The sequence below is a fragment of the Danio rerio genome, chromosome 6 (genome assembly GCF_052040795.2).
Source record: "Danio rerio strain M-AB ecotype USA chromosome 6, GRCz13ab, whole genome shotgun sequence".
Taxonomy (NCBI): domain Eukaryota; kingdom Metazoa; phylum Chordata; class Actinopteri; order Cypriniformes; family Danionidae; genus Danio; species Danio rerio.
Window position 1 is genome coordinate 30,178,334 of NC_141026.1, and position 11,476 is coordinate 30,189,809.

The 11,476-nt window shown below is 34.2% G+C and overlaps 1 protein-coding gene and 2 long non-coding RNA genes across 29 annotated transcripts in view; 1 reads left to right on the forward strand and 2 right to left on the reverse strand.

The window, feature by feature from the left end:
• cep63 (centrosomal protein 63) overlaps nt 1-10,450 on the forward strand; it is a 46,048-nt gene extending 35,598 nt beyond the window's left edge. For 26 of the 27 annotated variants that reach the window (XR_015492589.1, XR_015492590.1, XR_015492593.1 and 23 more), the window contains one exon: nt 256-1,304. The gene's annotated coding sequence lies outside the window, so the exon portion shown is untranslated. Of the gene's footprint in view, nt 1-255; nt 1,305-8,406 lie in introns of those variants that run through there. The other variant, XR_015492608.1, reaches the window with a different exon arrangement.
• LOC141386289 (uncharacterized) overlaps nt 1-11,476 on the reverse strand; it is a 167,327-nt gene that overhangs the window by 3,458 nt on the left and 152,393 nt on the right. The gene's annotated exons all lie outside the window — the stretch shown is intronic.
• LOC147836370 (uncharacterized) lies at nt 5,897-8,391 on the reverse strand. The gene is made up of 2 exons (XR_015493733.1): nt 8,160-8,391; nt 5,897-7,231 (listed from the first exon to the last, which is right to left on the reverse strand). It is a non-coding gene; the product is annotated as an uncharacterized LOC147836370 (long non-coding RNA).

The following is an 11,476-nucleotide window of genomic DNA, read 5'->3' on the forward strand; positions in this document are numbered from 1 at the left end:
ACGTTCGACATAAGAACGCTTTTGGAATGTTAATGTCGTCCATGTGGGATCCTGCACATGGAAATCGCCGAAGGCTGTTATAAAGCGCTGAAGGGAAAAGCTGATATATTACCAACGGAGTGGTTCTGAGTGGGAGACATGTGCTCTGTCGCTTTGAGAAATAGGGGGAATAGGAATATCCTAAATCTAATTTGTTTTGGAATGTGTCTCTTTTTTTCTCTCTCTCTCTCCCTCTCTCCTTCTTCCCTTCCTCAGATTAGCAAGTGCTGGAAATATGTTTTGCTGGGCTTGGGTCCAGCGGTTTTGCGATCGGAATTCCGTAACCCTGGTTACTGGTCCTGCAAAGCTCAACAAACAGCACTGAGGAATTTGGCAATGTGGACGTTTACTCTTTTGCTTGCAGAGGAAAAACATTTTTGGTTCTTATGAAGTTTGGGGCCCTGGGAGAAAGTCAAGGGCGAAATGAGAGATTAATCAACACTTGACTTGCTTGAATGGTTGAAATGTGGCCAAGAATGTACCTGATAATTTTGTTTTGAACTGGTAAAACTTACTTTAAAAGGTCAGATTTTTTGAAGGTTTTTTTTTTTTTTCTTAGAATGGGATTTCTGCCTAAAGGTCTTGAGTATGTAAATCAGCACCTAAAGGCCCTTTTACTCTTTAAACGATACAAATAACTGTGCTAGCATCTCTTTGAGCAGTTGATATTGTCTCATCTGTTCTACAGTCCCAAGTACTGTATATGTCTTTTTTTTTTATGTGCATTAATGTATGTTCTGTCGGACACACTCTTTTAAAGGATACTCCATTTATCTTGACATTTGACAAATATATATACATGCAAGATTTTTCCTTTTTCACTACCTGTGCTTTCTCTCTCCAAATGTCATGCGTTATATTAATGTCTTTGCAATATTCTAAACAAGAGCTTAATGCAATCTTGTTTGCTTTTTAAATGACTTTAATCTTACATCAGCTGGGGAAAAATGTTTTAAAGAAGAATGCGGCATTACTGTTATAACTGTCATCAGGACTCCAATATTTATATACAGGTCCTTCACAAAAAATTTGCACATTGTGATAAAGTTCATTATTTTCTTTAATGTACTGATAAACATTAGACTTTAGACTTTAGACTTTCATACATCTCATTCATTGCACACAACTGAAGTAGTTCAAGCCTTTTATTGTTTTAATATTGATGATTTCGGCATACAGCTCAGGAAAACCCAAAATTCCTATCTCAAAAAATTAGCATATCATGAAAAGGTTCTCTAAACGAGCTATTAACCTAATCATCTGAATCAACTAATTACCTCTAAACACCTGCAAAAAAATCCTGAGACTTTTAAAATCTCCCAGCCTGGTTCATTACTCAAAACTGCAATCATGGGTAAGACTGCTGACCTGACTGCTGTCCAGAAGGCCATCACTGACACCCCCGAGCAAGAGGGTAAGACACAGAAATAAATTTCTGAATGAATAGGCTGTACCCAGAGTGCTGTATGAAGGCACCTCTGTGGGAAATCTGTGGGAGGGAAAAAGTGTGGCAGACAAAGCTGCACAACGAGAAGAGGTGACTGGACCCTGAGGAAGATTGTGGAGAAGGGCCGATTCCAGACTTTGGGGGACCTGCGAAAGCAGTGGACTGAGTCTGGAGTAGAAACATCCAGAGCCATCGTGTACAGGCATGTGCAGGAAATGGGCTACATCCCCAGGTCAAGCCACTTTTGAACCGGAAACAGCAGCAGAAGCGCCTGACTTGGGCTAGAGAGAAGCAGCACTGGACTGTTGATCAGTGGTCCAAAGTATTTTTTTCAGATGAAAGCAAATTTTGCATGTCATTCGGAAATCAAGGTGCCAGAGTCTGGAGGAAGACTGGGGAGAGAGAAATGCCAAAATGCCTGAAGTCCAGTGTTAAGCACCCACAGTCATTAATGATCTGGCGTGCTTTTCCAGCTGCTGGTTTTGGTCCACTGTGTTTTATCAAGGGCAGGGTCAATGTAGCTATCTATCAGGAAATTTTGAAGCACTTCATGCTTCCATCTGCTGAAAAGCTTTATGGAGATGAAGATTTCATTTTTCAGCACGGCCTGGCACCTGCTCACAGTGCCAAAACCACTGGTAAATGGTTTACTGACCATGGTAGTACTGTGCGCAATTGGCCTGCCAACTCTCCTGACCTGAATCCCATAGAGAATCTGTGGCATATTGTGGAGAGAAAGTTTAGAGACGCAAGACACAACACACTGGATGAGCTTAAGGCCGCTATCGAAGCATGCTGGGCCTCCATGACACCTCAGCAGTGCCACAGGCTGATTGCCACCATGCCACGCCGCATTAAAGCAGTCTTTTCTGCAAAATGATTCCTGACCAAGTATTTAGTGCATAACTGAACATAATTATTTGAAGGTTGACTTTTTTGGTATTAAAAACACTTTTCCTTTATTGGTCGGATGAAATATGCAAATTTTTTGAGATAGGAATTTTGGGTTTTCATGAGCTGTATGCTGAAATCATAAATATTAAAACAATAAAAGGCTTGAACTACTTCAGTTGTGTGTAATAAATCTAAAATATATAAAAGTCTAAGGTTTATGAGTACATTACAGAAAATAATGAACTTCATCACAATGTGCTAATATTTTGAGAAGGACCTGTACAGTCTTATGGTAATGAAGGAGCTATTTTATAATCTGGGAAATTAGTAACTAATTAGGTCTACAACCTGGTACTAGTAAGGTGTACCTAATAAGGTGTAAAATCGTATATTTTGCTTAGAATTGTTTATGTTTGAAGATGGGTTTAGGGAAGAACCTGTATGATTATGTATTTATTATTTTAAAAAAAATGTTCAAGTAAATATTGTAAAGTAACTCTTTAAAACATGTTGAACTATCCTGTTAATCTTCATAATAATTTATCACTACAACTTTATAAAGGGTCTAAATCTAATAGGGCCTAAACCTAAAACCTTTCATTGTGTGATGACACATTTTTATTGACACGTATATGAAGCTTCACATGCTTTATTTTGTTTAAAAAAAAGAAGCAACTGTTGGCACAGATAGCCTTGTTCGCAGTTCAATGACATATAGGCCTATTGCACTTTGGGTGTCCTGAGTATGAATCCCAAATCACAGACATTTTCCCACCTCTACCACCCAACGTTGCTTGTTGTCTACACTGTGAAAGTAAAAGTACACTTAACTTAAAATTTTAAGGCAACCAGCTTCAGGATTTTTTTTTGTTTGTTTGTTTACTCAACTTAAAGTTCAGTACTTGGGTTGAAAGTTGAGTCAACTCAAAATAGCTCTGCAGCAAGTTGCCTTACAATTTTGAGTTGAGCCAACTTTTTACAGTGTAAATACTGTCCTATAATAGGCAAAAAAAAAAAACATCTTCAGAAAGCTAAAATGTGCAGTCAGTACATCAAAGAGCAGTTTCTTATTATTTATAAAATATTTATATGCTCGTTTTAAAATATCTGTGCTTCACCTAAGATTGCATATTTATTTGGCTACAAAACAGTTTTTGTGACTTATAATCTTGCTGCACATTATTTTCTGGTATTGTTAGAATTATTTAAATAATACTACACTAAATATATCTGTGAAAAATATCTGTAAATTAATAGTTTTCTGTATCTAGTGATTCTTGTTTATTTTTTATCTATGCTTTTGAATCGCATTATGCGACCTTTAAAAAGCTGGACTTTTCTAAACATTTTTAATAGTTTTAAGTAATATATTGTTTGGGTTGGTGTTGTATTTTATGCTGCAAAAACTGTTATTTCAAAGATTAATTTATTTATATATTATTTCTTACTTATACATTATATTATTTCAAACTAAAATGTCAATGAAAAAGTCACTTTGTTAAACTGTAGAGTTGAATTTTCAACATCAAATGTAGACAGAGCAGAGATTGTGGACCCATAATGTCCACACAACTGTAAATAGACAGGAAACACAAAATAAGGAACTTTTAATAAACAGACAAACCACTGGCAAGTAACACTGTTTTATATATTTGACAGTGAAAATGTTTCCTTGCATTTGATGCTTGCCATTAAGTGTCTGTTTTAGTTCCTGGAAAAAAAAAAACTGTTAATGACAGTACTTTATAGTACAGGGTCTTTTTTTAAGTGTTAGAGTGACTGTTATTTATTATTACAAGCAAATGAACCTAAACTGAACTCTAAATGCTATTAATATCTTGTTCTTCAGCACGAGACCATAGTAATGGCTTTGGTCCAGTCTAAAGTGGTTATTTTAGTTGTAATTAATAACATTGGGTGACTCTCTTTCTTAAAATAACTTAAACACTAATATTTTCCATTGAACACTTATAAAATGACACTCACTTGATGCATACTGTTAAACAGGTCTCAACAAAGCGCTCTAACTCACAAAATTAGAACACACATTATCTTCTCAGATAGCTTTTTAAAAATAACATTTTACAATGTGATGGTACTGTTGCAGTGTTTTCAGATAGTTGTGTTGTGTTAAAGAGATAATTCACCTTTAGAATGAGAGTCTGTCATCTTTTACATATATAAAAATGTATATTTTGGAAAATGTTTTTTGTTAATAAAATAAAAGTTTAAGGGATGTAAATCAACCATACATTGAGTTTTATTTGGGGGGAAAAAAACTTATTTTACTTAATAACACGTCTTTTTGGATCCAGTGAAGAAAAATAAAATGCATGCGAGTTTGAAACAACATGGCCCTAAATATGTTTTTTTAGATAAAGTAAGCATTTAAAATGGAAAATAAAATCTGTCATCATTTACTCAGCCTCCAATTGTTTCAAACCTATTTGAGTTTCTCTCTTCTTTCTTATTGAACACAAAAAATAAGTGTTGGAAAGCTGTAGCCATTGACTTCAATAGTATTCTTTCCAAATATAAAAATCCATAACTACCAGTTTCCACACTAAAAAAATTATAAAACAAAAAGTCATGACATCAAATATTTTTGTTACTTTAACTTATTTTATTAAGTTAATCAGGTTTCAACTAAATGTTTTAAAACATAAGTTTTGTGTTGTTTTTTTTTTTTGTTTTGAACACAAAAGATATATTAAAGTTCCTTGAAATCATGTTATCAATGTCTTATATAGTATATTTTTTCTTGCTATTGATGGCAGTGGTTACAGGTTTCCAACATTTTTCAGTGGATCTTCTTTTGTGCTTAACACAACAAACGTAATTCAGTTTTTTACAAGTGAAGGGTGAGTAAATGATTTTTAGGTGAACTATCCCTTTAATGCTTCAGTCTCATTGATTTATGTAGGTGTGGTATGGTGGCTCAGTGGTTAGCACTGTCGCCTCACAGCAAGAAGGTTGCTGGTTCAAGTCCCAGCGGGGTTAGTTGGCATTTCTGTGTGGAGTTTGCTTGTTCTCCCTGTGTTGGTTTCCTCCGGGTGCTCCATTTTCCTCCACAGTCCAAAGACATGCGCAATAGGTGAATTGAATAAACTAAATTGGTCATAGTGTATGTGTGTAAATGAGTGTTTATGGGTGTTTCCCAGTACTGGATTGCTGTGTAAAACATATGCTGAAATAGTTGGCAGTTCATTCCGCTGCGGTGACCTCTGAGATTAAGCCAAAGAAAATGAAGAAATGAATAATTGATGTAAATTGGGATTATTAACTAATTTGATTCAACAAAAAAATTGATTGTGAATAGGAGATATTGAAAATGCAAACGTTAGCCTGATAGCCCTGAACGCCCACCCCGCAAATCACCATCCAGGCCTCCTTAACACATGCACTTGCACTAGACAACATCACTACATCATAACATTCACTGGAGAGAAAACTAAGTGTATAGTATCGTTAGTAATTACAAAACCATACTTTAAAAAGGTCTACTGTAAAAAAAAATGCAGGGTTCCACACAATTTATTCTTGTTGTCCCAACACAAATCTATTAGGTTAACTTAACAAATTGAAGTGGATTGAACATAAAACAATTACGTTGTCTCAAAAAAATCTCAAGAATAGTGTTGCTTCAGCTCATGTTAAATAAGTAAACAAGAGAGCAAACTATATTTTTTGAGTCTAGGTTAATGTTTGCCTGCCATTTTCTGTCTGAACCGCATCCGTGAACACCCCAAAGTTAGCAAAATCCTTTCTACATGAGCAGGGTGCGCAGAGGTATTAAATTACATATTCTAATCATGTAATGTTCAGACAGAATAGTTTGATTGGATGCACTTTTCTTGGTCCTACACCTTTTACAAAACATTAAAATGCACTTCTTGGACCACAATTTAATGAATGCTGACAGGATGTGAAGAGACTTTTAGCCAGCATAACAAAAAATATTCCTGAAGACAATTACCTATTGCACCTTTAAGGCAGCAGTCATATTTGGTTACAGTTCAACATTCTTCAAAACATATTTTGTGTTCAACAGAAGAAACATAATGAACCCAAGTTTGGAACCATTATTGAAGAACGGTGGTCATGACAAGCATGTCTTGCTAAGCTATGAGATCAGTCAAAGTCATGTGGCCTCAGAAGCAGAAATGTTCCACTACTCAGCTTCCAGCAAACAAACATACGCAAATGCAAGGTGTAACCATAGGCTTGTGAAGCTGTAAAGGTGAAGTCATGGCTGGCTTAAAATGCTCACAGTGTAATTCATCTGAAACAAACAGGCAGACATTACTGACCAGGTGCTCAATGCATCTCCATTTTAAGTGCTTAAACAGTGACATCTTTATCTCCTGGATGCTTGCTTGCACATTTGGGCTTCTAATGTGACTGTAACAGATGTATGTGTTGTATATTTGCACATATGTGACATTCTGTACATTTAATGCAGTAAATAGCTAAGAAGAGTGAAATACCTTGATTGTCTGCACTTGAATTGTGCTTACTATGTTGTAGAAGTGAAAAAAGTCACAGTTAAGTATTTGTTAGAAGACTGAAGTTCAATTGTAATATCGTTTTAATTGATTGTAACAGTTGGACTGGTCAAGTTTTCCTTTGGAGTATGTTCTATTTTCAGAAGCCATTTTTAACCGTTTGTGTTAACGCCAACTTGACTGTTAATCTTTAACCCTCACTCATAGTTTTCTGTCCATATTATGTCTTGTGATTTTTGTATCTTTTATCCTTTTTTAAGGGTTAAGAAGATCCACATACTGTAAAAATAAATACATAGGTCAACGTAATAGCCCAGTGGTTAGGTCGCTGACATTTGGTGCGGAACTTTGGTTAGGTCGCTGACATTTGGAAGATTTCCGAGTTCGAATCCCAGCTCATGAACCTTTCCTGATTCTACCCCCCTCTCTTTTCCATTTAACTTTCTGTCAAACCACTGTCCTTTCAAATAAAGGCAAAATTAAATTTTTAAAAAGAAAATGCATTAAAAAATTAATAAACAAAAAAACAAATGTGGTTAACTTGCATATACAAACTGAATCAAATGAACCTTTCATTTATGTTACTTTTTAAGAGTTAAAAAAGCTCAAATTAAATTGTCAATTTAAGTAGAGAACTGTAGTTAAGTTGAAACCGGTTTGATAATATTTATGAAATATATATATATATATATATATATATATATATATATATATATATATATATATATATATATATATATATATATGCACTGCTACGAGTGTGGTATTGCGTTTATACAACAGTTTGACGGCATAATTGTGTATATAAAAACAAAATCAAACATGGAGAGTCTCAAAAACCCTTTTGTATGAGGAACTACTTTCTTCCGGATTCAAATCATAAGCTGACAGTTAAACAGTTGAGCGTGCATCTTTTAAACTTTATATCTGTCGTGTCTGCTTTTTGCTGGCTGTATGTGGGTGGAGTAATACACAAAGAGTAAAGAGGCTGTAGGAGTTCTGATATTGCAGAATATTGCACGGCTATCAGCCAATCAGATTTGAGAACCAGACAGAACTGTTGCATAAATAAATAAATATATATATATATATATATATATATATATATATATATATATATATATATATATATATATATATATATATATATATATATATATATATATACACATACATTTGGAAGTCAAAATTATTATTAAAATTTTGTAGGTTGTAATTATAATAAATTGCTTAAAAATATAGTCTCTGAATCTGTTCCAAATAAACAAAACTACTGTTCCTTCAAAAATTATGATTTGTTTTGTCAAGCGTTTGTAGTATCTACAAATATTCATAGTTATGTGTGTATGACATTTATGTGTAGTGTCAAATATTTTATTATTTGTCACTACACATCCTTCTAAAATGCACAAAAAGTCATTGCTTTGCATTTTTTCATTGCATTTTGTTCTTGGAAATAACCTTGTGAGTAAAAAAAAAAACCTAGCAAATGTAGCATTCTTTCTTCCTTTCTCTCCTCAGGAAGGATCTGTTGCTTTTGAAAGCCTCCGCATATTGCAGTTCACAGATAGCTTGCATTCCTTGATGAGATAAGCGCTAGAGACACTTTCCCACGATTGCTGCTACTGACCGTACAGCGCTTACGCCTTTATCTCACATTCCAGAGGCTGGCGAAAGCCTCCGGGGGGCAGCCATACTCACTTCCAGCCCACATCACTGTCCGTGGACGAGCTCATTGTTCATCTCTGTCATGAAGAAGTGAATAAAGCTGGCCAACTTGATCTAGACACCCTCAGGATTCTCTGAATGTCTTGCGCATAGATCAGGGGTTGGTTTTATCATTATTTCAGTGTGTGAGGAACAATGCCAAGGATCTTTCTCCCGAGCACCTCCATTCAAGCATTCACGCTCTATGATCAATTCGGTCTACACTGCTGTCCTTTGCCCTGAATATAGCAATATTTCGCTTATCAGTCTGTCCATGGGGAAGTCATTCAGCACAGTCTGTTCGTTCTTATCTCTGTTCAACGTCTAACCGAGATAATGAATCCACTCTATTCCGCATTTCACAAAGCAATCAAGCGTTTTAGCAGTGTTTAAAATATATCATTCAGTTTTGAGATGGAGAAGCGCTTCTTCCTGTTTTGGTTCTGTGGTGCCAGGCTGAAGTGCAGTCTCACCATGATAGGCGTTTGAAGAGTGCCGCCACTTTCTTTCTACTGCCGCCAGATGGAAAAGTTTATGCCACCGGTCAGCTATCTGATTTAGGTTCAGTGGAAACAGGCCATGGCTTGTTGTTGTTGTGTGTGTGTGAGGTAAAGAGAAACTGGGTTATTTTGGTGTCTGCTCATAATGAATGTGGCAGTGAGATTAGAATGTGTGGGATCATGTTGGCTTAAGGAGTAAAAATGTTAGTTCACCTAAAAATATGTATATTCTGTTATTAATTATGCCCTACCAACCCCCTGAGACCTTCGTCCATCGTCAAAATACAAATGAAGATATTTTAGATAAAATCCGAGAGCTCTTTGATCCTTCATAGACAGCAATTCTATTGGCAGCAAGTCTATCTGATATTGGACATATGTGCACCCTGGTCTAAAGAAATTGGTTAACAGCATAATTTGCTAAATTTTTTATATATTTTTGCATTCAAAGAAATGTTCTTGGAGCTTTGTATGATTACAGTTGAACCACTAAAGTCACATGGAACTTTTTGACTTGGTTTCTTTATGGGATCATTGCTGTGTGTGGAGGATGATAGAGCAGTGGGATTGTTTTGGGTACTAATGCTTTGTGATGGTGAATGTTCTGGAAAGATGTTGTCTCTCTGCATAAAATGTGTTACCATTAATTCTAGTCATCCTTCATGTATAAACCTTTCACATATTTGTGTAATGATTGGCCATTAAAAATGAATTTTGTCCTGAAACACAAATATTTTCAGCCAACACCTGCAAGAGGATGAGCTCTCAGTCTCAATTAAATACTGTTAAGTCAATGGCATAACTTTGTTTTTACTTGAAAGAATAGATGATGCTGTAGTGTATAAGAAAATATTACGTTTGAAAATATTACGACTTTTAAGAAGTTAATTATAACAGTGTTTCTCAACCACATTCCTGGGGGACCACCATCTCTGCACATTTTCAATGTCTACTTAACCAAACTCACCCATTTCAAATCATCAGACATCCCAAAACATGCAGTGTTAGTGGTCTTTCAAAAATGTGGTTGAGAAACACTGAATTAGAGCACTTTATTAATGCACTTTGTGTTCAGTTGAAGGAATTTTAACTGTACTTGATCATTTATACTTTTTGTATTTTTATTCTAGATAATAGCCTGTATTTAGTTGGCCTTTATTGCAAAACTGCTGGTAACACTTCATAATAACTACACACTATGAATCATTTACTAAGCATTAGCATCTAGTCAATTCATTATCTGTTAAGCATTAACTCTACATTAATAAGCGTTAGTAAGTAGTTTATAACTGCAGCTACAAATGCTCTATTCTTGACTTATAACCACCTATATAATGTGCTTAATAAATGTATTTTCATAATTTGTTTATGGTTTATTTTTCATTAATAAACTAAGTATCTCATTATTTAAAAAGCAGTTGTATTCAAGAGTAGTTGAGGGTTTTTATGATAATTCAGAATGAGTTAGTAAATGATTAATAAACTATTGAAATCAACATTTTTACATCTTATTATTCAGGCATTTATTAATAGTTAACTAATATGTTTATAAATGCTTTATTAACTCAACTTCATGCAGTTTTGTGACCTAATCTAAAGTGAGGACTATTCATGCTTTATAAATCACTTATAAATGACTATTAAAGGCTCATAATCAAGTGAACAATAATCTTTGCAATCTTATCTAAAAAGTGAAATTAATGTAAAGTTTAAACATTGCCAAATAACAGGAGTGTCAAAATACAACATAAAACTGGATAAAACAACAACTACAATATAACAATTTAACAATATAATAAGACGCAATGTTTAAACTCTACAGTGATGTTATTTTAGATTAGGTTGCAAAGATTTATTTTTCATTTGAAGTACAGTTTCATTTGTGTATCTTTAAATGAATAGGAATGAATAATGTTGTTTTTCCTGTTTAGAATTTAACTGAACCTTTATTTGTCATTCATAAAAAATTTATAAAGCATGTATAGTCCTCACTTTTGATTAGGTCACAAAACTGGATGAAGTTGAGTTAATAAAGCATTTACTAACACACATAGTAACCATTAATATATGCCTGAATAATAAGACATTTAAATGTTGATTTCAACAATTTACTAACTCATTCTGAATGATCCTAAAAACCCTTAACTACTCTTAAATATAACTGATTTGTAAATAATGCAATACTTAATTTAGTAATGAAAAATAAGTCATTAACAAAGTATGAAAATACAATTATTAAGCACACTTTAAATATGTTTGTAAGTCAATAATAGAGCATTTGTAGCTGCAGTTATTCACTGCTTACTAACCCTTATTAATGTAGAGTTAATGAATTCACTATTTGCTAATGCTTAATAAAGGATTTATAGTGTGTAGTTATTATA